General features: G+C 47.5%; 1 protein-coding gene across 3 annotated transcripts in view; it reads right to left on the bottom strand.

Moving 5' to 3' along the window:
• Nucleotides 1-25,637, bottom strand: part of OPCML (opioid binding protein/cell adhesion molecule like) — a 315,386-nt gene that overhangs the window by 227,402 nt on the left and 62,347 nt on the right. The window contains exon 1 of one of the 3 annotated variants that reach the window (XM_030021751.2): nucleotides 11,434-11,498. The exons of the other annotated variants lie outside the window; for them this stretch is intronic. The gene's annotated coding sequence lies outside the window, so the exon portion shown is untranslated. Of the gene's footprint in view, nucleotides 1-11,433; nucleotides 11,499-25,637 lie in introns of those variants that run through there. 3 annotated transcript variants of the gene reach the window in all.

Here is a 25,637-nt window from a genome sequence, read left to right as displayed (position 1 = left end):
CATGGCATGAAAATAGAGAAAAAGCACATCAGCGCAAGAAATCTCTAACAGATGGGACCGTGAGCCTACAAGAGAAGACGGGGATGGAAGCTGGTAAATGCACGTACAACAAAACCTTAGCTTTTGCTCTTCTGCCCGGTACAAGAAACTTCGAACAAATATTAGATGCATTGTTTTTCTAAACACCTTTCCCAGAAGTTAAACACCATGGAGACTGGAGGAATTCGGAGCAATTTCCCACATGCACGCCACTGTCAAAGCTCCGATCAGCGCACTTAAAATGGACACCCCGACTGGAATTTACTGTCTGCGGAGACAGCACAATTGCCTGTCTTTGTCTTCCTCCTCTGCTGCACAGAGGAGGAGGAAGGAGAAGACGAAGCAGCCAGCTCCTCGGGATGCCTGAGTGCCTCTGAGGTGGGATCTTCCCGAGATGCCGAGGGGGAAGCCGGGGCAAAGGTTTCTTTAGCCAACGCCATTCCGCTTGAAAACAAGGGCCACCCGAGTCATCGGGATACACGAGCCCGGCAGCGCTGGAAGCTTTCCATCAATCCCAAAACCATATTTTTTAGGGGCATTATTGAATTAGCAAAAGCCATTGCATCCCTGCATGCTTTACACACACAGATGCTCCGGCTCCACCCAAATTTCAGGATAAAAAGCCCAGCACTGTTCCACAGCTCAAGAGGAGGCTGGCAGAGGGCTCCAAGACTTACAGATATATTCGAGTGCGACTTAGTTGGTGGCTCTCTCCCTTTCCCATTAGTGCAGCTGCACGGCAAACCCCTCTGTCTGGGTGTACTAAAACTGCCACGAAAGCTGCTAAAGCTGCACTCACTCACCCAAAATTAGGGCTCAGAGCAGCACTTGGTATCCGCCCCAGCAGGTATAACCCATCCAACGCAAGCCAAAGGATGGGCTTTGTGGTCCACGGGGGGCTGCTGCTATTAAAAGAGAAGATGCCTTGAACCAAGCGATAGCAATAACTCAGTCGAGGCTTGAAAGTGAGACTGGTGGCAGAGCCGGGGCTGGAAAGGCAGAGTTTCTCCTCCCAGCCCACCAAGCTAGCAAGGCACAACGTGCTCCCTTTGTACTTTTAAAGGAGGAGGTGATAGCGGAGCCGAGACTTAAGAGGGGAAAGCCCAGCAGTGCAATACAGCGTTTAAAATGCGATAATTAAGTGAGCATCTTTTGAAGATGCCTGCGAGGGGTGCTTCCCAACACACCAAGGTTAGGTAGCTATTAGAAGTGGTTTTGTTTTCCCTGCGAGATGGGCCTGTTAAGCTGTTGGCGTCTCCTCTACGGAAAAGATAACTGATCTCCTCAGATCACAGTATATTCGACTTCACAATTAATTTAGATAACTCCAGACAAGCTGGGTTATTAGGAGAAAAAAAAAAAAATTAAGAGAAATCTGGAGATTAAGACTTATAAATCTGCAGGCATTAGGGAGAATTGAATTCTTTCTTATATGGATGTAAAATCAAGTCTTTTTTATATGATTCAATAATAGATTGATGGGAAGGCTCAGAAACATAGATTAATGATCTTTTTTTAAAGGAAAAATTATATAAGAAAAAATAAAAAGAGAGTCATATAGCAGAAAGAATTACTACTCCCCAAACCATGATTAAGGTTTAGTAGGTTACGTTCAGAACAGCGTAAAAGGGAATTTGTGGATTCCCAACCACATTAAGTGAGTATAAACGGAGATAAAGGAAGCAGCATGGTACAGTAAATTATCGGCCCTGCAACATGGCAGAGTGGGGGAAGCACGTCTCCAGGAGCACGGGACCAACAATGAGCCAGGTCAAACGAGATAGTGATTTTGCATCAGGAAGGAAGATGTGGCTTAAGGGACCCTGGAGCCTTCCAAAACATCTAAGAGAGTTTTACCGACACGGGGCAATTGCATTGATGGCAATGGAGCTGGGCTCCATCGATTTATGCCAGCCAGAGAGGGGGACATCAGCTTTTCCTAGCAAAGGGAAAATTGTTCGGACAGGGTCTGAATAGTAGAGGCACAGCACAAAATAGTCCTGACGTTAATACCCCACAGCATCTCGCTTCGCCCAGTCGCCTTCATACTTCATCCCAGCATAACTGTTTGAAAATAAACACAATGCTCTTCCTACCAAAAAAAGCCACTCCAGCCCCTCTGCCCAGAGCTTTCCTTGCACTCCTGATACTTCAGTCCCCAGCCTTTAAAAAAAAAAAAAAAAAAAAAAAGGATAACACCACAGGGTTAACACGAAAATAAGCATCTTCAAAAGCCGCAAGGCGCTCAGATATTATGGTAATAGGGGGCATCCGAGTACCTTAGATAATCTGGCTCCAAGTGAATATTTCTCTAATGCTAAGTCCAAGCCCTACTCAGCATGAAGTAGCAGCCAAGCACATTGTTAGCAAAGCTATTGTTTATTGCTTTGTCCAAAAAGAAAGCACTATCTAGGTCACTCATTACAGGGGAGAGCTGTGTATGAGAATGCAGCCCGGGTGCCGTACGTGCTATGGAAATGAAGGCAATAAATGCGAGAAGAATAGCGGCGAAGGAGGTGAGATGTGCTAGTGAGCAGCTCTGGAAGGATTGCATCGAAGGGGGAAGGCGGCGTAGCCAGAGCTCCTGCGCTGCGACACCGAAATCTAATTCACACCTCTTTGCTGACTGCCCTTTTGGTTCACAAGCATGGCAAAAAAAAGCAGAGAGGACACCGGGGCTTATTTTTAAAGCTCGCCTCCGAGGGTGAAAAAAATCGTCCTCAGCCAGGAAACGGGAATTTGCAATAAAATAAATAAACGTCTAGTTAAATAAATAAAAGGCCCGTGGCCGATTCTCACGTTTGGCATGGTGCCGGGGCTCTGCGCAAAGCAATTAAAAGGAAAATGGATTCCAGCGGGAAAAAGAACAACTTCCTCCTCTTCAGAAAGACATCTTTCTGATGAGACAAAACCTTTACTTCACTCAGTATGGAGCAGAGTTAAAGGCCAAGGCAGTATTTAAGCTTGCAATTAATTTCCAGTCGTTTCGGAAGGCTGTGACCAGTTAACATTTTGACTGCAGCGATTTAACACAACATGTGCCTCGAGGGCCAGGCAGGGACAGAGGTGCTACCGGAGCACCCAGGAACATGGAGTTAAATCCAGACCTCTGCAAAGGTGGAGGAGGAAAGCTTTGAAACCCGGGTCACCGGGGCTGGAAGGAACTTCAGCAGGGTTTTTGATGGAGTTCTGAGGTTTGGGTGGGTTTTTTTTCTTCCTATACTGTTATCCACAGACACTGCTAATGGCAACTCTTTTGTCTTTAATCCCAGGGATTTTATTCTAGCACTTTCCCCCCCCAAACGCCCATGCAGCCTACTGCTCTCCACCCCTACTTCCATTAATTGATTTGTACGGATCCTCTTGTCAAAGGAAATTGCCCGAGAAGTCCAAACCCTGAAGACAGTCACAAATTTTAGAAGCTGAAGATTTTGTGCGACGGCAACAGCCAGTGGGAGTTGGGAAACGTTATTGCTTCACCTCCTTGTTTGAAAATTAAGGGTCTTGGGTTAAATCAAAGTTTCTCTCTCCCTCTAATAAGATGACAGCCTAGACCATTCGACTGACTGCTGAGACACCGACTCCTCGCTGGCTTTAGATTACTCAAGTGCTCAGAATTTAATCTCAAATGGCTGTTATTGGATTTTGGCTCGGACTAGCTGGCTGACGGGCACAGCAAGAGAAGCCAGCCCCTACGCACCCGTGCAGGCGTCCACCTTCTGGAGTTTGAAAACCTGCTGCTACGCAATGGTTTTGCAGGAGCTTTTGCTCCAGCACCTTCTAGGAGGGAACAAGCATGGCTCAGGAGGAAAGAAAACACCGGTTATAATTTGTTCGAGACAGGGCTGCTTCTCTGTGCGCTGCTTCTTACGCACAAAGGCATTAATTGTAAGCAACAGCAAGGAACTGTGCAAGAAGTGATCCCTCCAGATGTGTTTAAGCTCACGGTGAGGCAAGGCAATTCTCCAATGTACACACGTATCTCAGAAGGGTAAATGTTTCCCAGCTTCTACTGGCGTCTTCATGTCATTTACACAGCGCTGTCAATCACTGCTCTCCCAAGAAGGGGAGCAGTGTAAACTCATGTTTAATGCCAGATTTACACACATTTCTATTCGCCAGTAAATGAGACCATTACATATGTCGTGTCAATTGATTTTTATAGTCTTCACTTTGCGCACATTTGCACAGCGGAAGTGCCAAGGAATGCAGGCACTTAAAATTGGACCTGGCTCCTGGTCTCTATGCATCAACCCATCGAGAAGCACATCCTGACCTTCACCTGGTGGCATTAAATTTCTCCCGGCCGTGGACCTTCTCAGCTTTACCAGCTGATCCCATCTCTGCTACGCAAACCTTTCTCCCCGACCCGTTCCCCGCCACAGGGAGGGATACATCTGCGTCCCGTGTTTCACGTACACACCAAAACCCCAGAATCTGCCCCAAACTTTTCCTCTGTGCATACTGGACGTAAGCCCTCACTCAGGCTCAGGAACACTTTAGGCGACATCAGAATAAAACTCAGACCTGCACCATCCCTTAGCACAGGGCTAGTCGCACTTTGCTGAGGGCAGATGCACGCTGACCAGCACAGTTACGGTGCGGGGTGCTGTGTCCCCCCCCGCAACGGCACCAACGTAGCCGGCGTTCAGCTGACAAGTTGATTCGCCATCCTTTTAAAGAAAGTCCTTCTCGTTGCTTCTTGCCAAAGTAAAGTAACCTTCCTCGCTGAAATTATCCTTTGTAAATACCCCCCAAGGAGTTAGCAATTCCTTTCTCCAAGATGACTCATCCTCCTACACAACGGACCATGAAAAGAGCAATCACGCTGCCATGTCAGTCTGCTGCAGAGACGGCACTCCCCTCTCTGAATCAGTCCCCGAGAGCGGTTTTGGGCATAGCTCTACCTGCTCCCCATAGCACCATCCACCCACTGTGCCCACGCCCACGCTGCTCGTGTCCCCACCTTTGACCAAGCTCCCCCGTGAGATTGCCTCTTTGTACGGCGCGGGGCTCAAGCGATGCCCCGAGATGCCACCCAGGAACAGCAGAAGATCTGCAGGAAGCATTTTGCTAATGCTCCTATAACTTGGGTGCTCTGCCTTCATCAAAATGCACAGCAGCACCTTCCAAGGCTGGAGAAAAGGAAGATGATCCTTTCAGGGGTGGCTTTTCCCCCCCCCACCCCAGCCAAGCAGAGCCTTCTCTCGGTAATTAACGGCTCCAGCCCGCGCGTTGCCTGAGCTCCACCAGCAACGCAGCAGAGGCAACGACCTCCAAGAGCAAAGCCCTGGATTTCGGCGGAGCCAATGCTCCGCACCACCCAGGCCACACCATAAAAAGCCAGACTGCGGATGCAAGAGACAGCAGAGCCATTCAAACCAGCCACGGGCAGTTTAACAGAAACAGAGCTTCAATCCAACATTAATTTGCAGCATCCTGGGCTGAACACTTCAGATAAGCAGCGCCGGAGCCAGAGAGATGACAGAGAAAAGCTTGCGTCCGTGGCACATCCGTGCATGCACACAACACCCTGCCTGTGGTCTGCTGTTCGGCTGCTGACGACCTGTATAACATAATAGCAGCACGCCGAGGTGTCTTCGCAGGCAGACCCCTTCTCCAAATCCCCAGCAAATGTTTCTCCTCCCCGCAGGGCTTAAAGCCTCATCCTGCTCCAGTTATTCTGAAAGGGAATTTAGTGCCTCACCATAAATTATACGAGCATTGGACATAAGCATCATTTATGCACAAATCACTGTTCCCTAGAACAAAGCTAGTATCAGCCTCCTGACAAAACACTTTTTAGTAGGATTGGCAAATGAATAAAACCTCCCAATGAAGACCGACATGCCGATGAAAAAGTCCTACTGATTTTAATAGAAAATGATCATTTTCCTATAGGATTTTTTGACCCATCTTGTTGAATTTAATGGAGATTTTCTATTCCAGTCCACAATTATGCAAGAGTTAAAATACCTCCAGAGACAAGGAGATTATCTATTACATTCCATAGGATTGCAGAGTAATTTCCATAGAATCCTGTTATGTTTCTACAGAGCCTGACAAATTTAATCCCTATTGAACTTTACAGGGACTTTTCCATAAGGGACAAATAGACACTGACATCTGTTAGCTGCAAAATGAGTAATACTCAGAAAATAGAGGCCTTACACACCACTGCTGTACTCAAAATGGTCAAAAGATGTCTTGAACAAGCAGCTTAATGGGGAAAATGCATTAAATTGGTGTCACATGGCTGCATTAGTACGGTTGTGTTGCAACATTTCTTTTATACAGAATGTCATTTATACAACCAACGCTTTACAAATTGCGTTTGCTACCAACGTGCACTTGATCTCATCATCCCATGCTGGGACTTTCCTGTATCAGCACAGAAAGAGTGAGAGCAATCTAAATAGAGGGGGAAAATGCCAGTTTAAAGCGTGGAGCTGGCGATGTATCTGTGCACATTCCTCTGCCCTAATGTTACTAATAAATGCATCGACTCCAAATCTCTCTCTCATTGAACTCTACTGCAGAGCTGGAAGAAGGGCTGCACTTCTCTTTCATGCACAGTACTAAAGAAAAAAACATTCAGCTGAGCTATCTGGAGACTGAAGTCTTTTAAATTTAACCATAAGGTAGTTATAACTAGGAACAAAACAAGCAGGGACAGCCTAAGGTTTCCTACGCCAACACGCCAATTTGTCCTAGACTGGTTCAGGGAACAAATTAAAAGACACAGCAGCCCCCATGGGTCTTTTCCCACTTTCCCTTGTGCAAGCTGGCATCAAACACTATGTACGCTTGCAATACAGCTGTATCGGTATCACCCGCTCAGCCCTTATAGCCAGTTATTCATCAAGAGCCCAAGACTCACTTCAAGAGGTCCTTCAGGAGGTCCCAATTTTGGATGCATCACCCCTGCAGAGTTGCTCTGGTTACTGCTTAGCCATTCCCACACACCCCAAATACTTTTTCAGAGGTTGTGGATGCTTTAAGCTCACCCTGGATAAAACAGAGCTTGAGTGCCCCTAAGCCAGGCTGAAACCCCTGCTTTGTGACAAAGACGTACCTAAAGAAATATCGGTCACAGCAGTGACTGTAGTAAGCCCTTGTAATAACATCATAGCAATAGTGATAGCGTAGTAATAGCCAAATTAACCTTCAAATTATACAGCTCACAGGGAAAAATATCCTAACACAGTATAAGAGGCCTCTTAGAGAGGGAGGGCACCTGCACTACGGACCTAACACCCCTGGTAAGTGTGCGGCAGCGGTGGAGCTGAGGGGACCAAGCCAAAACCGGGCACCCCGAGCCGCACGTCTGACGACACTGCAGACATACCCATGGCAACAAGAAGAACAAGCACCTCCATATGTCTCCCCAACTGCACTTCCTTTCCAAAGAAAAGGACAACGTGGTAACCGAGCACAGCAGTAAAAAATATGGCTTTAATATTTTATCATTTGCCAAATGCTAGCGGGGTGTGGACGGTGGGTGCAGGGAAGGCTGTGGCTTGGTTTTGCTTTTTTCCTTCTTCTGAGCCATCTGCAAAGGAATAAAGTCCTTAGACAGGGCAACTCTTTTTGCTCCTTAATGCCCGGAGACCCCTCCAATGCGAGCACAGACCATGAAGGGGACGCAAGGCATTTCTGGCATGGCAAAAATCAATATATGTGTGTGTCTGCGTACAACTCACACCCACGCTGCTGCCCTTGCCTCTTTGCACTTTAATCAACCCCTGTGTTTCTAGAAACCAAACCCAGCTTCAACACACACAGACTAATAAAGACGCCGCATGTCCCTTTTAGGATCACATTACAGAGTGTGCCACCATCCACGAAGAGAAAGCCTCATTGACTCTTCAGTCCTAAGCGTTATAAGATTGAAAAGTGGGAGAAATGAGGGAGACTCGTATTTCTAATACCCATAAGGAAGCAACATGATAAAGCCTTTGATCCAAGCAGACAGCTGTGGGTTTTCACACACACAGAGCTCACGGGGAGAAGTAAAAAGACAGCTATGGAGAACGAAGAACAAGCCAAGCAGATACCAGAGCTCGGCACTTAAAACAGAGACTCAAAGGCAACTCTCCAAATAAGCATTTAGGAGTAAAACAACAGGGTAGGATCTTCAAAAGGGCTCCACTTGGGTCTGAGCCGGCTCCCATCAACCCCACGGGTGCAACCCCCACTGACACCGTGCTCAGAGACAGGTCATCGAGAAGCTCTTCTGCAGATCCCATCAGGTCACACAGCCCATAAACCCAAACCTGCACACAAACACTACCTGCATCAACACAGGCAGCTAAGATGCTTTCAGGGCTGGATGATAGGTGCACGCATGGGCCAGAGAGAGGATTTGTCCAGAGATGGGCTCTAGAAAAAGCCTGGGAACCGCATCCATCTGGTCAGGCCGGACCAAGCCTTCTCAGACACCCTGTCACCAAGTGGTCAAATCTCTCCTAAAGAAGAGGGTGGAGATAATCTACCTGGCAACAGCTTTCCATGCAAAGCATGGAAGAAATAAAGGCTCATGTCTCTGAAAGGCAGAGAATATCTCCTGGGATGTGAGCCACCCAAGGTTAATAGAAACAGATGGTTACACAAAAGGACATGCTTATTCCCTACTAACCTGCCAGAAAGCCAGGCTTAGCCTACTGACCTCCTTCCAGCCATGCATTAAATTAGGCAGCCATGCCTAAAATTTCATGGTATAAAATAAAGACAATAAAAATAATCACTACTGTTATAACTGCATACCCAAGTGCTAGGTGGATGGCCCAGTAGCCAATGCAGCTCAGGAAAGGCAGAAGCAACGGTAAGAGGGGTGGGTGCCCATTAACTCCTGCACCAGAGTTCATGACAGCCAAGCTATCGTCCATCTTGCACTTCTTATGTCCTTACACCACAAAATCTGGCCATTGTGGCTGGCACGTCACAGAGGAGGGGACTCCTCGGGTCCTCAAAGGACAAGCTCGTTACGACCCCATCTTGACAGGTTGCGCATCAGTGTCAAGGCAGTTGCTGGTAGAGCGTTTCAACATCCCCTCTCGTGAGCTGACGTGCCACCAGCAGTGCAGGGGGATGGCACAACGACACAAAGAGATGCAGCTCATCAGGGCTAGCAGCGCTTAAACGAAGGTCCCATGCTGGGCAAGATCCTGACCCCCCGTGAATGGGAGCCCCACAGCACACTCCCACCAATGCTGCGTCCCTATCTATAAGAAACTCCTTGCAATATTTCATCCAACACAAAATCAAGTATGGAGACTTTGCAGCACAGGGAAAGGCACATCTTGTCCCTAGCACCGCACTTCGAATACCCATCGCTCAGCGCAATTTCATCCCAAGGGTTAGGAAGGTCCACACAAGACAGAAGGTGGTGCTGTCAGCAAAATTTAGCTTTGTTAATAACATCGTGACACCGATGTGATAGGCTTCAGGTAGCCTAAGAAAAAGCTTTCCAAAGCGATGGCATCCCCACAGAGCCCGTGGGCAGGGCTGAGGGCAGGCGTGCTCCTCCGACGACCGGCGCAGCCTGCTCTAACCCGACGCCGAGCTGGCCGCTCCATGATCCGCTGCTGGGGTAAAACATCACCGTAAGGGAAAGTTTGGTGCAAGCTTCAGCAAGAGAAAGTTTTGCTTTGCTTCGCTTTAATTCCTGCCTCCTTCATGGCGTACCATGGCTCTGCCCCAGGCCGTGGTGGTACAGAGGCTCGGCATCACCAGGACGGTGATTTGCAGTCTGCTCAGATGCAGCTGTACATCACTTGGGAGAATGAACCTACAGTTTTATAAACTATTTATTAGCCCTGTCCTGTAGCGCTACATCAATATGGCCATCGGTGAAGCAAGGCAGGAGCTATAAAAATACCATCTATCCAAAATAAGCTTCATAAAATCAAACAGAGGCCAGTACAGCCTAGGATGGGATTGTGGCTTGACATATAAAGGGCCTCTCAATCTTTGAGATAGACCATTAAAATCCTCAAGCCCTTTTGGTTCACAGAAGTCTAAAACAAAAGGGGAAAAATAATGACACCTTTTCTGGTGGAGCAGGAGAAGGCAGCACAGTAGTCGTGCAGTATCATTTGTTTCTGCAGAAGTCAGATTACTCCCTTCTCCCAGCAAGACAACTACCGGGTCCAAAAAAAAAAAAAAAGGGGAAAATAAAAAATAAATAAAATAAAAGTTTCTTTTCCTCTGCCTTCCCCACCCACAAGCTGCTTTTCCACAGGCAAGAAGTTTCTCCTCCCTCTGTCAGCAGTGATGTATTCTGCTCTGCACGGGAAAGGCAGCGCAGAGGGTGGCAGCGGGGGAAAGGCACGGCTGAAGCACACCGATATCCCGGCCGGCGCTCCCCTCCAGTTCCCCGAGGCAGCGGGGTAAGGCAGAAGGCAGGTCAATACATTGTCGGAGATGATGATTAACATTTCCAGCCAGTGCTCCCTCAAACCGCCTCTAAAACACGTCTTAATAAACTGCATTGCAAATAGCCTTGTATTTCTACCTCGCTGCATCTGCCAGGGCGAGATAATATGCCGACCTGAGAAAAAGTGACACGCTGGGAATGAGCCACCGAGAGTTATATGACACGGCGAAACCTTGCTCAGCACATCACTCCCGGCCCCAGGCAGCTCACGCCGCCGGCCGGCAGCAGCCGCGATGCGGATGTCTCGCCCAGGCTTTATAGGGCTCTGTATGAAACGAGGGGTGCACTTCGAGCAAAGAACATACCGGCTCGCGTGGGGTTTGGGGCTAAAAGGATTTGAGGGAGAAAACCGCTCTGAACTGCTATTGACTGTGAAAATCACTGTACAATGGAAATGTTTGAAAGCTATGCACATGATAGTTGTTTTTGCGGAGGCAGGTACCATGCTTTAAAAGGTCAGAGGGAGGTGAGAGCAAGTTTAAGCATCATTTTCCCGGAAAGACAGCTCCGAAGCTTTGCAAAACTTCACTTAGTGCCTCCCCTGGGGAACCCGCCCAGGTCAGCGCAATCGCACCCACCCCGGCTTTGGCGTGGACAAAACCCCTGCGTTTATTTGATGGCAACGGGCTCCGTGACGGTTTGCAGCGTTGCTGAAAAACTTGGCTGGATCAAGCACAGCACGTCTCAGCATCACCTTTCCGGGGGATTTTGAACCTCCACTTTCCCACATCGCGATGCTCAACCCCGTGCAGAAGACGGACAGTGCTGCCAATCCAAATTGCAACTCAACTCCTCAAAGCAGCGAACTGTAAATGAAGCTTGCACACCTTCACGCCCTTCTCCTGCAGTATCAGTCCGCTTCAGTAACATCAGAAGAGAGAGAAAACAGCTTGGGCTGGACATGGCGGAGGGAGGGGGGGACGGGACAGGGACGAAATAAAAAGATTTGGGTTTACCTGCCCAGGAACCTCCAACCAGGCAAGGATGTTTTACATCCCCCGCTGTGGACCTTCAAGTACTTCAACATTAAGCAAATGCCACTTACCTATGAGGAAGAAGAAGAAATAAAAATAAAAGTTTAAGCTCACCAAGGATTATAACACTAAGCATTTTAAAAGCAATGGAATTTGTAATTCACTTGTAGACTTGAGGAGACACAAAGGGAAAAACTCAAGTTTTAAATACACTTTGGTAAAGGTCAGCTTGAATGGCCCATGGTTACAGAGGCCACCCTGCGGGCTGTTTGTTTTCTTATTTATTTCTTGCAGTCTCGTTTAGCTGTTTTTTCCACCTCCCCTATTCGGACCCACAGAAAAGGAAGATGCAGCTTCAGAGGCAAGTGCTGCCTCTTCCCATCCCAAAACTTAAACCAACACAAGAGAGTCACTTCCCGCTTTTTCTTGCAAAGTTTTTTTCCTAACAGCAACATTGCACGTCCTAGGCCAAGGTCTAACGTCATGCTTTCCACCTCTGCAGTCCCAAGCAGGCAGCGCTACCAACTATTTCCAACATCAGCCCTGGTGCCCCGCTCTCTGGGAAGCAACTGCTCGACCCACCCCGCTGCCTGCGGAGAAGCACCCGCGCCCACAGCCGCGAGCGGGATCCATCTTTCCCAAGCTCTAGCTGCCGCAATTCATCCCTCCAGGTGGGGATGTCCTACCTGAGCTCCAGCCCACCGGCCAAGACCATAGCCGTGGGACAAACGCAACAAGCTATTCGTCCTTTGCTTTCAGAAAGCCCAGTTTGACCTTCTCTAGGACAAAGAGAAATTCTACCCTTACCAATCCCCATCAAAAAATCTGCCTCATAGATAGAATAAATATTAAGATATCCCTTCGAGACACATGGGAAGCCCTTCCATTTTTTCCCCAGGCATCTGGGAACACGGAAAACCGAGCGAGACGGCGGCTGTACCCATTAGGCTGTGGCTCCATAGGCTGTTGTAGGAATTGAGGATGATGTGACGGGGCATGTCTTGCTAATGCGTGACTGTGTGTACTCTAAATTACTTAAAGGGTACCTGGGGCTACGGACAGATGCTGCTAAAACATACAATTGAATAAATAAATGGAAGGTAACGGAGAGGGGAGGGATGCGATGGGACAGCGATTGGCAGAGTTGTGTGCCAAGGTGTTAAAAAACTCCCACAGAGCTGCCTAAACCTCTTCCGAGACTCCACTGCTACGTGTTTCAGATGCTGAGAAGATTGAACTAATAAAAAAGAAATGAGAGAACTGTCACTGCAGATTACATGGTATTTATTCCAAAATCTGCTCATTACAGAAATTTGCAAGACAAATGGGTTTTTAGCAGGAAATGGCAGCTTTTCCTTAAGTGTATAACGAGCAGCAGAACTGGTTGGGAGCTGAATCTTTCTCTCCCTTTTGAGCTACTCCGGCTCCAAGTCTTACCAACCACCAGAGAAATACTCACGAGGCTGAAAAAAACCCATTTTTTTTAACATTCTCCACCAGCCTCTTCATAATCCTATAAGAAACTACGATTAAGAAATATTTGAAGCAAGAAAAGCTCATTTGGCCTAGAGAGTTTCTAGGCGGTGAGAGCTTCTCTTGCTCCTCAACAGCATGCAAGCGGTGTTGCTAACTCTCCGGATCCTTCCTTCCTTGCAGGGAAAGCCCTTCACGAAGAAGAGTATTTGTGGTCAGGCTTTAATCCCCCTGCCTTGATAAATGTTTAATTCCTGGGCCTGCCTTCGTATCTGAATATAGACTGGAGGTGGTTTGCATTCTGCCGTATCCGAGTGCTTCTAATGACATTTTGGCTTCCTTCCCAGTTAATTCCAAGTGCCTGAAACCCAAGCATCTCCCTTCTCCCCCTCCCCATCATGGATGCACATGCGGATATTTGACTGATAATATACAAAGCCATAATATGCGGTTTTAAAACAAGTCTCTGCAGCAAAGTCTCAAGAAGGAAGAAGAAGAAGAAGAAGGGGGAAAATATGCCTTGAAATATTACAGAGTAGGAGCTGTCAAGTTGAAAAAGCTTCTACAAGGTTTTCAATGCCATAACTGTGTTATTTAGCTGGGGATGAGAATTTTCAGACACACATCAACTGGAAAAAAGGGGTTTCGGGGGGGGGGGGGGGGGGGGGGGGAAGAGAGGCGGCCTGTCTTATTTGCGGCTCTCCTTTGTTGGAAAGCAATTACAGCCTTACTCAATTTATGACCCAGAATGCACCCTAATCTACTTGTAAATGCGTCTTATTCACCACACAGCACTTTCAGATACAGCCAGGGTAAATAAACGGGAGATTGTTCCTACCTACGTTGCGGCACAACTGTTAATTGTAACGCCCCATGAAACTTAATTATGCAAAGCAGAGTGGCGACACTGCAGCCATTAATGAGATGTTTGATTCAAGAATAATTTGTTGTTTGGAGCCTCGGACTTGTTTTGCCTGTCCCTTCCACTGTGCTGCACTAATTCTCAATTTGTGCTTATTTTAATAGGGTGGCAGTGGGGCACAAAATGGCTCGGCTGAGGAGGGAACAGGAGAGCTCCAGGTTGGGATCCCATTTTGCAGGCATGCAGCACCATATGGGTTTCTTCCACTGCAATGGTCCCAAGTTCAGCCTGCCCTCCCCAGAAAAGCAAGGGAAAGCCAACAATGGGAAATACAACATTCAGCCAGGTAAAACGCTGGGGATGCTACTGAGCACTTTTAGACACAGGAGTGTCTAGAAAGAGGAGGACTTGGCTATTTCTAGACCCCAGAAACTCCTACAGCCCCGCTGGGACGTACACAGGCACGGATCCCATTCATTCCCTATATGCACAAACACCCATGCTTTGCTTCCAGCTCCTTTGCAATGGTTGAATCCGAGCACTGGTTTGGGCTGAGCCATCATGTTGCCTGCCTGTTAAGTAGCATTATAGAAACCACAAATGAAAGTACAGAAGAGGACAAAGAGACAAAGAAAAAGATGAAGACTTGGTACAAGAACTTGTCGTACACCCACTGATAAGGTGCGTGATAGATAGAGGTACAAGCTGTTGCATGGAGACTTTCCCCGCTGCTCTAAGAGACTTTCTCCCTAAACGGGGAAAGGAGATTGGTAGTCAGACCAAAGTCTATTATTTAAGCCTCCGGTTATTGATAGAAACACACTATCTTTTTAAATTTACAAGCAAGCAAGCAATTCAATTCCACCCATTTACAACAGCACAAGATGTTTGCTCATATCTGCCGTGGAGATACCAGAGCCTTTCTCCTCTCAGTTCTCTCCCAGCCTCTGACTGCAGAAATCCCCCCCCCCCCATCATCATCTCTGAGCTTTCCACTCGTTTTTCTTTCTGGAGACACGCGCTCCTTTTAACTCAGGCCGAGCACTGACCCACTTCTCCAGTTGGCTCCGTTAATACCTGTGATTAGTAGGCTTTGGAGACAACGGCCACCCCTAGCCCATGAATCAAGAGGATTTCTTCCCTTGCATGGCACCAGCAAAAGGAGGGAGAATGGGTACTTTATCTCTGATATATCTGCTGTTGATAGGAAAGACATTGTTGGTCTACTGCGACTGTCTATTTTTTTTCTTATAAATGCGACTCTTAAAATAGCAAGTCACGAAGAGGGTTTTAGACATATTCAAGGCCCTTGGGAACAAGCCCATCATGACTACACGATTGCAGCACGCAAAATTGATGGCAACCGAGATAAAGAGTAACTCGCAATCCGGCACACCGAATCCCACCGATGCCTCTAATAAGATCAGGACAGATGACAAGGCACTCAACTGTGCCCTGGCAAGGTCATTACAGAGCATTAATAAAAGAGTCTTATTATGAACATATCACTCAGCAATATTGCATTTCCCACCTTCGCTGTTAAGAGACAAAGAAAGCGGTAGTCCCTCACGTCCCAGACCTGCGGGGTTTGGGTTTTGCTGCCACAGCCAACCAGGCTAAATATGCCCACGGGAATCATGCTGCCCCACGCAAAGTCCCAGAGGCAAGCCAGTCTTGCTAAGAAATGCTAATCTTACTTAAAAGCCATAACCAGCTACGTGCATCAAACCAACTTCTACTATTCTCCTTCCCCTTGCCTTGTCTGACGTCTGACCCCCTTACAGCCCAAACTAGCTTTTCCTCTGAAGACACTGCTCCCACCAAAGCAGCAGCCAGCCCTGCTCTCCTCTGCCACAGCATCCAGCAACTCTGCTCTCTCTCTTTTCATCTTACACAGAGGAGAACGTTTAGGTTCTTTTGATCCTCCATCCGTGGCCCTTTTTCCATTGTATTCTGGAGTCCGAGCCAGTGAGAACTGGCTCCACCAGAAATTTGCACCTGGCTCCGCTGAAACTCTGAGTGAATTTATGCCAATCCCACTGAATGTTTTTTGGCTTCCAGAAAAATAAAAACCATGCCTGGAGAAGGACGTGATTTTTTTCAAAACATTTTGGTTTTTTTCCACTGTCTGATATTTCATTTCGGGTGTTACTTTGATTTTATAGGAAAAATCAAAAACAATCTGACCCCAATTGTTCAGAAGTGCTATGAAAAAAAAATATCTGATCTTCACAGAGCTCTGGTCCTATTGCCCTAATTCTCACCTTCTCTTATTCTGCAATTTCCTTCTTTGTAACACGGTGACTAGAGCTGTGTACAGTGTCTCAGACGTGCACTCAGCGAGGGCTGAGATATTATTGTTGATTTATATGGGCTGGCTCTGCTTAGGGAGCGGTGATTTACTTTGCTGTGTTTTCACAACGCTGCTATCTCTTTGGAGACAGATATCGCCCTCATCTTCCCCATATCCAAGCACCTGGTGCTAAGCACTCGGTCACAGATTGCTAAGACACTTCCACATCTTTCCTCTTCTCTCGCGCTTTGTTTCAAGGAAGGTCATTACCACGTTCTTGCTCCCTAACGCTTTAACAGCCCAATTAGGAGACACAGCAGCACTTCAGTAGGTGCTGGCCAGAGCATGCCCTTATCCCTGGAAAGCAATTCTCCCTCGGACTTAAATAAGGACCCAATTTTATACCTCACTTATCTCCACAATGGAACAGGTCGGAAATTTTTCTTCCCAGCCTTATCTCGTACTGCAACTCTGTCTTTTCTTGGTCCCCTTCTTTTGATGCTGCAAAACAAGCAGACCTTGCACGTAGAGGTCTACAGGTCTCCAATAGTATTTATTTTTCTCCTATGTAAGCAGGCAAGCCCTAGTCTCAGGCAAACCTGCACCCTAAGCCCAGCTAAGCGGCCATGCCAAGATGAACCATACTTCTCCCCGGGTTGTTTTTTGCAAGGGCAGCTTGCTTGGGGAGCTGTGTCTGCAAAACACTCCTTGGAGACAGAAAGAGGAACGGGAACAAAGACACAGCAGAACCTGACCATAAGTACCTACTAAAGGGACCTGTTACAGTTTTCTGTACGACGCCTTTTGCCCACTATTTTGCAAGCGCAGATACGTCAGTGTAATATCAGGCTTTTAAAAATGCTCAGAAAAAGTTGCTTGCTGGTCAAAGGCTGGTTTCCAGCAGTTGGAGAACAACAGAGCGATCTATACATGCCACTTTGCCATCGTGAAAAAAGCCATCTCCACCCAGCCCCCATATACCATAACGCGCAAGCACTTATCAGATTAATATTTCCGCAGCAATTCTCCAAAAGAAGGGAATCGAGACACCTTCCATGCCAGAGCTATGGACCAAGTCTCCTACGGACCAAGCCTCCCACGGACCACTCGGATGCAGAAATCGGAGGATCGCCACTTTGTTTTGCATCTCCCTTCGCCTCTGTTTGCCCCGCTGCAATAAACCTTGAACGCCAGCTCCCTAACAGAGACATTGAGAAGCTTAACAACTGAGCAGCGTTTTAAGAGCCTTGGAACGAGCGGTGTTATGTCGGTACAATGGTTCACACCGAACAATAATGTGTTCTCGCTCTTGGTGCAGGCTCCCGCGATGACTGTCCTCAGCACAACTGTCAACTCGACTCCCAATGAAGGATCTTTATTATTAGTGATGAGCTAAGAAGCAGGGTGAATGCAGCTTCATTTTGCAGCTCCAGCAGTTAGGGAAAAGAATAAATCTTGTAAACCCGTAATCGGTGTTGAAACCATGGAGTAAGAATAAATGTGGAATACCATCAGGTGAAATCTTGCTTTAAAGTCCATGTTTTCCCTTGCTGCTCCCTACATTTCTCCTGCGAGAGGAGCACAGGCTAGACACCAGCTTGTCTCCTCTCCTCTCCTCTCCCACAGCCTTTACTCTATAATTTGTACCATTTATATCCCCGAACAACTTCCTACACACTTTGTAAACTCTAATATGCTCTTAAGGAGTTTTACGCAGTTCCTCTCTGATGCTCAGAAGTATAAAATCTTTCGGTGACGGTCGCAAAAGGCAAGATCAAATGACAGGTTGATTTAGTGTAGCTCTTACTAACAGCTTGCAGGAATTAGAAGTAAATAGGAGGTCAAACAGCTCGCAAGCAATTTGACATTGGCAAATGCAGCTTAGTTAGGCTCCTCCAGTAATAAAGAACAACTGCGTCTTTCCTTCACCTGACTGCTCAGCAGAAGTAGAAAGGTCATTACCAGCTAAAGATACTCCAAGAATAACACTTTAAACCTTTATTATTTTTAACAAGACACGGGTATTTTAAGTAGTGCCTGTGCAATAAACTGGCGGCATGCTACAGTGACTGGAAATGGCTCAAAATAATAAAAAAAAAACCAACTGAAATTGGAAACACAATATGTAACCATCCATGGTTCTTAAAGCTATGTCAGTCAGTTAAGCAAAAACTATGCCTGGGCATAAGTGAGCATGAAATTCAATATAAACATCCCCCCCCCCCCCCCCCCGCCGCCCCGCTCATTCCAGACACCAGTGGTAGAGAAATAGACAAAATACATACAAAATGCTAAAGTAAAATATACAATGAGCTTTGTATAAATAAACAATAAAGAAAGAAGATTTAAAAAAAAGAGCTGTCCTCATGATATATAGTATTGCTGGGAATGAACCCATTCTGCAATTGTCTGACTTCAGATACTTTGGGGATGCTGATTACGCCTTAATTCTCTTTCATCAAAAATAGAGGTAATTAAGGACAAAATAATTCCAGTAAATGTCAACTGCCTAAGACTCGGGAAAACTCAAAAGAGGCAAAGTCATACACAAATGTTTTGAAGTGAACAACAAATGACTTATGTGCTCCAAACAATTATTTTTTTTTTAAAGTATCCCTAATGTAAACTAACCAGATGCCCTCGGTGAAGAGGGTGAGAAATTGCCTTGACAGGCCACTAATTCCCTAGCTGCAGATCCCTTCTGTGAAGTGGGGATTATCAAAATAAATAAATAAACAAACGAAAGTAAATGCAAGAGGAACAACATGGCTCAAAAAGCCAGAGAAGGCCATTGCGATTATTACAAATGAGTGCAACCATAAAAATATTTCTGAAATAGTTCCTATTTGAACAACGGTACAGATTTCAGGTGGGAAAAGCATGTCCCTGGATTTTAAGATCCCCACTAGCAAAGCACCCAGCTCTCCCAAGCTCCTCATCTACAGCTATGGTTTCTGCCCAGGGTCTGTGTTCCCAAAATAGTGACAGTATCACTAAGCCCAAGTCAGTTCCCGAGTTCTCCGCACCTCAGTTTCCCATCTGTCTAATGGGAATAATAACACCGACCCATTTCACCGAGACACGAGCATTGCAGAAGCACTTAGATGCCATGGTAACAGGCGACATTACACCCACCCACGCTCCCCCATGCCGGCTCCATTATTCAGCAGAAATGCAGGCAGACCAGCAGCCGGGCCAGACGAAACCTCCTCTCACACTGGATGAAGGATGGGCAGCAGCACTTGGCAAACCTCAGTTCTGCTCCTAACTCTGTTTTACAAGTGCCGGGGTGTCAGCAGCCCCTGCCCGGGCTTTTTTCCCCCGGGGAAAACTCCCCAGCCCACGTCGTCCCACCAGGACACGTCGCTGAACACCATGCATGGGCTCTCCTCCAGGTCTTCTCCTCTGCTGGGACCCAAAAGTCCTGCGTGCAGGGGCAAGGGAGCACATCCCCAAGGTGCAAAAGACTCCTACAGCGACCACATTATATGCAGGTGCTAAAAAACCCTACAAGCAAGATTACCAAAATGGCTGTGAAATGATGATGTTCCTTGCCTGGAAGCTGAGTTCAAGCCCGACATGGGCTTCTCCATGTACCTTCTTCTCTGGTGCCCTCCTCTACCTCCATGAGGTGGGAAAGAGAAGGACTGACCTGCAACTCATGACACTTTCACTAAGCTGCAAGCAACTCATCATCACGCCAACCTAGCAATTTCCCAAACGCATCCCAACCGGCCACACTGCAGGTAATTAGAAGCCCACAGTCATCAGTGATGCAGGAGGATCAGCAGCGAGGCGCAGCGCCAGCTCCAGACCTGCCCTGGGAAATTACGGGACCACGTGGGTCACACCAGCTCATGTCCGGATGAACGGCTTAATCAAAGGTAGGATGGACAACAGAGCAGAAATTTTAGCTAGAGACTGGGCCACGCAGGCCAGCTTGGTCGGAGATAAAGAAAATCGGAAATGTCAGTACTAGGTTTATACATTCATGAGCCGTCCAGATAATTTCACAGCCGAGTTTTTTCCCTGGCTTCCTACCCTGTTGCAAACCCCAAAGCCAGGCTAAAACCAAGGTGTTCGAACACTTCAAGACCTTCCACGAAGCAGAAGAAAACCAGTGAGGGACACCTCTATGCCGACCTCCAGCTAGGGCGGAGGAAGAGGGCCACCGAAGAGCCAGAGGCAACCAGAGAAAGGCAGAAATACCTCCCCGGCTAAGCGAAGGATGCGGCTCCACACCACTTTTGTCATCTTTCCCCATTCGGCACCGGCAGACGAGCTCCTTGGTCACAGCAGAAGACCAGGGCCGCGGAGAGCAATTCTGAGCCGTCTCTGCCAGCAACGCGTATTTGTTGCTCCCTTGAGTGGGTGCCTCAGACAGGCTTTGCTGTATTTTAGACCTGACATTACCCAGCAGGCAGTGAAAACTGGATACTCATTAACTCCGCCGAGATGGGAGCAGCTCCTATAAAAGGTACTGAAACCGTTCTAGCATTCGGTGTGTGTCATTTAGCAAGACACGGGGCTGTGATGTGTCCCTCTCGCTGTTTGGCTTTTCCCTTTCCCTCCAGTTTTATTTTTTTATGCGGTGACATTTGGAAGAGAAAGCTGTTGAAAGCGGCAATATCGGACACTCGATTCATTCCTGCTCCCTTGCTGTCACTTAGCAGAAAACATTCAGAAATTTAATATTTGATCTCGTTCCATCCTCCTCCTTCCCTTTGATCACCTCCTTTTGGCGCTTCTATCACTCTTAGGACAAAGACGCTTAATAAATGGGAGAGATGGGCCGAGGAGGGAGCTCCGAGCAGGATCCAAGGCAAAGGCATGAATCAGATTTACAAATTACTTGCTACCCGAGATTTTGGCAGAGATGTTGATTTGTGTACTTCACGCTATTTCAGGCCAAACTTCCCGGAGAGGGACTCTCGGCTGGTTAACAGGGAGTTAAACAAGGCATAATAGAGGCAAATAGTTAACAGTTAATGGATTGCCGAATACTCGGCCAATAAGTCAGTGCTGAGCTTATAACCATAGCGTGTAGCCACCAGGAGCATCATCTACTGATGGATTTATACCAATCTACTACTAATATCTGCAATATGTTTCTAACATCTGCTAACCACTTATTAACTCTATACAGACTCCTGAAGAGCTATCAATAAATGTAACACTAATAAGAAGGGTGACCCCGTTGCTAGCATCAGAACAGAAGCAGAAGCTCATTCGATCAACTTTTCTAGCTGGACTTCTTCTCTCTGCCAGAAATCTCATGAGAGCATGGGGCAGGATCAGAGCAGAGCACTCAAGGTCAGAGAGTCCCTAACCAGCCTTGTCCTTGGGACTGCAAAGCCCCTGCCTCAAACTTCAAGGCAGTAACATACATTAGGCTGCATATTCCTCTTGTCTTCTCTGTGGCCACTACCCAGTTGATATTCAACTTCCAGCCATAAAAAAAAGAAGTTCATAGCGAGATCAAGTGCAGTGACCTCATTCTGCATGCCGCAGCTTCATGTGTTACAGTGGATATTTTACTTTTTCTATATGAGAGGTGAAAAGCATATATTTAGGGGAGGCACCATAGCGAGAGCCGGCGGGAAGGACGGCACAGAAGTCAGATTTCTTTTCCCCGGAGGAAGTCATCCTCCTTCTCCACAGCCTGCTCACCTGCACGCCCTGCTGCCGCTTCACCGGAGAGCGTGCAACGGGGAGGAGGAAGGGGGACAGCACCCTGCTGCCTTCTCCTTGCCCTTGGCGACGGTCCCTCCCCGCCACCCTGGTTGTTAGCACGTCACAATGCCCTAACATCGTGCGTCATCATGTGCTAACGTCGCGCGTCACAACGTGCTAGCGCTGCGTGTGGCTCCTCGTGCACGCTTGCAGAAGGAGACTCCTCACCGTACAGATGGGGAAACTGAGGCAGGCGGGTTCGCAGCGGCCAGGTTTCCGCCGCCTGTGGTAGCTGTGCTCCGTTTCCAGCTCAGCTCTCAAGGTCAGACCGTGCGCGTCAGCGGCATTCACACATCCTGCAGGGACGGAGCCAGATTGCAAGCCAAAGCCCAACTCCTCCACCCTCTGCAGCTCCACCAGCTTCAGAGTCACACGCAATCTGCAAGCCAATGCATTTGGGTTCAAGCAGAAGTTCGAGTCCCAAACTAACACGACTGTGCCCCGACTTCATGTCCAGAGGGGACCCTATGTCAGCTTACCAAGAGAGGCAAGACACCCATTTGCCCATCACTACTCCTTCCAAAACAAATAGGTTTATCTTCACGCACGCGGTTGTTCAATCGGTCCAAGATGAGCTACTCTTATGGAAAAAACCAACCTGCACCGTGGCCAGTGCCACCGTCCCACACTCCACAGAAAGGCTGCGGATCTGTCGCTGTTTCAAGAGTCACTTTTTGCATCCCAGCCGTTCAACATGACTCTGCCAACTTCTACCACCTGTTCTGCTTTCCCTGCTTTGGCCTCTGCCGCTACAGCCCTCGGTAGTCAAAAAATGCCCTGGCATCGCATGGATCCTTCCAGCGAGCAATGGGGTTTACAGCCTCCGCCATGGTTCCATCAGGCACGGCTGGCTGCAATGCTAATGCATCGCCATACCGCCGTGTGGAGTAATGGACATTGCAGCACAAAATTAACGGTGCATCTGCTCCTCACTGCAGACGCCGGAGAGAGTGGGCTGTAATTTCGTCTCCGATCCCCCAAATAATGTTTGTTGTCGTGCTGTAATCTTGGCAATCAATGTAACAGCTGAACAGATCGTTTCGGCTGAAATATTTGCTAAACACACTAAGACCTTGAAACCACACCTCAGCGTGTGCGTATTGTGTATGGAATTACATACTGAACTAAATAAGGACTGGATGGGGGGAGAAATGGTGAGAGTTGCCAGCCAATTAAAACGCAAAAACAACAACAAGGAGAAAAAAAAACCCTGCCATGTTTATCTCCAGCACCTTTCACTAGCAACATCTTATTGCCTCTAAAGCAGAAAAAACAAAGCTTTGAGCACTGTTTCGAGCACACCGCCATCCAAGACGTATCAACTAAAATGTGTATGCAAGGCTTTCAGAAGTGGAATTTAATGGTCACAGAAATCAATTGGCCAAACCAGCTGTACACTTATTAACCTCCCAATGTCGCTCTGACTGAGCACTGCCTTCACTCATCTAGCTATAAATAGGCCAAGCCACAAAATGTTTTTATTTGGGGAATTTAGTGAGAGTTCCTTTTTTATTTCTGTTTCTAACCTGCTTGAAGTGCCAGCCTGGGAAACGAAAGCAGCAGATCTAGTGAAGACAAAGCCGCAGGAGACCAAGTTATACTCATGGCCACGCTACCGACCAGCTGCATGCCCGTCTGCAAGTGATGGCATGCTAGTATTTCCCTTCTTCCCCTCCAAAAGTCGCGTTTATTTCAACTAAGCTTTCTGAAAGAAGGCCTGTATCTTCCTATGCATGCATACAACAGCTACGCTGCAGGACCCTGACCTTGGCTGGGGTTTCAAGGCATTAATGTAACATCTACAAGCATACGAGGTTCGATCACACTGACTGGTTCAAAATCATGCTGCGTTTTACAACCGGTCAACGCCACGATCATTGCAACGCCCACGCGTACCACTGAAATAACACAAGGTCTTTGGGGACAAGAGAGAAAAGTTGGTCCTTTTTTGGTCAAACTCTTGTGCTTCCAAGTTTTTGATTTCTTCGAGCACTGTGAAGCATTTGTATAAATTAGTGCAGACATCTGATATACATCAAATTTGACAGGCCCGGGGTAAGTTCAAACTTCTGGTCACAACATCCATCACAAGCACTGAGCTATTTATCAACAATTGATCGAAACAAAGAGGGAGAACAAAACCTTTCACTTCAGTAATTGATACCTGAGGACTTACAAGATCAGGCCCACCACCACCACCACCACCTCCCAAAGACTGCAGGTTGCTCAGTTGTCCCCCAAGCGCTTATCCCATTAAAGCACCTTGCCAAATGTGGATCTTCAGGAGACCTGACACTAAAGAAAGAGCTAAACCATCTCAGGGACCTGCGCAAGGAATGACCCTTTCTCCTCCAGCCCAGTCATAACCCTGTAATACTCTCATGCAAAACCCTTGATCACCTTAATCTAACAGGGAAAAGGGTAAAGCTGGAAGATCAGAGATGTTACTGATGGAAGTGGGGTCTGGGACTCTGGATAAGAGGGGTCACTCTCCTGCTCTGCCACAGCCTCCCGGTGAGACCTTGAGCACATCGCACAGCCTGCTTGGTTTCAGCTCCCAGCGGGGTCTGGATCTCCTTCAAGGGTGCTTTGGAGAAAGCACACAGGCAAGTCTGGGGAGCCAAGATAAGACAGCAAAAGGGGCAAAATCATTTCAGCAAGACCCAAGCAGCCTTTTAATCCTCCCAGCCCTGCCAGATCACAGCTGCTGAATCGCAGCATTCTTGACTTGGACTCAAAAGAGAGAATTTGGGGTCACTGGGCACCTCTGTGGTGACCTGTCAGGCTCGATTCCTTGGCTGTAACATCCCATCCATTTCTAAACATCTCATTCAATGGGGTTTCAACCATCTGCACTGCACAGGGACTAGTATCTTGCCCGGACTGCAAATTTGGCTTGGATAAAACTGGCAGTAGCCAACGAGTGAAGCCAAGGGGGCAACAGCTTGAAGCCAGGAGAGCCACACCAGCACAAACACCACCTCCACCGGTGCAGTTATCCCGGCACCCGTGAGACTGCGAGCTTCCCTCCCGAAGGGAGATGAGGGAACCACTTTGCACATCTTTATCACGCCGCAGACTCTAATCCGGCAGCAAGAGCCAACCTGGCTTGCCTGGATCCCTCATGAAGATGCAAGCCTGCCAACCTGCTGAGAAGCGAGCGGCTGCCAGCGCTCCCAGCCTTGGCAGCTCTCCCAAGGTGGAGAAGCAATGGGCTTTCCCTGGAGCCACAAGGCAGACAAAGGAAGAACCGTGCTTCCTACAAGATGTGCGTGGCCCTTGCCAGGGGACACGTGTCCCCAACAATTCCCCGTCTTGGCACACGACTCCCAGGGAGTTGGTACACAACCTCGTTGCAGCGTGGCTCGTGAAAGCCATGTGTGCCAAACACGGAAAGAAAAAGCATTGTTTTCCTTTAAAAAAAAAAAAAAATTAATTTAGTAATTTTCCACACATTTGCTAATTACTCATCAGCTTTTCTAATGAAGGTGCTGTGCTGGGTACTGGGAGACCAAGGGAGTTTCTGCTAAAATCAAACGTTGAGTAAGTGCCGCATTTACCAAGGGATAGGCAGCTTCAAAGCTTTCCCTTCCACTTAGATTTTAAGCACTTCTACAAAAGAGCATCGATTTTGGGTTAAATTGACTGATTTTATTCATAGCTGGTTCATATGGTGTATTCAAAAGACAAATTGTACGAGACTGCAAGCTATGGATCAGCTCTGATAATTCAGAGTCCTCTTTCCTCTTTTTTTTCTTTTTTTTTTTTTTTTGTTCTAAATATTTTCCATGCTTATAATTTGCTATTATTTGGCCCCTGCCTGGA

This window comes from Aquila chrysaetos, chromosome 8 (genome assembly GCF_900496995.4).
Source record: "Aquila chrysaetos chrysaetos chromosome 8, bAquChr1.4, whole genome shotgun sequence".
Classification (NCBI taxonomy): domain Eukaryota; kingdom Metazoa; phylum Chordata; class Aves; order Accipitriformes; family Accipitridae; genus Aquila; species Aquila chrysaetos.
Note: the sequence above shows the minus strand (reverse complement) of the source record. Positions and strands in the feature narration are given on the sequence as shown.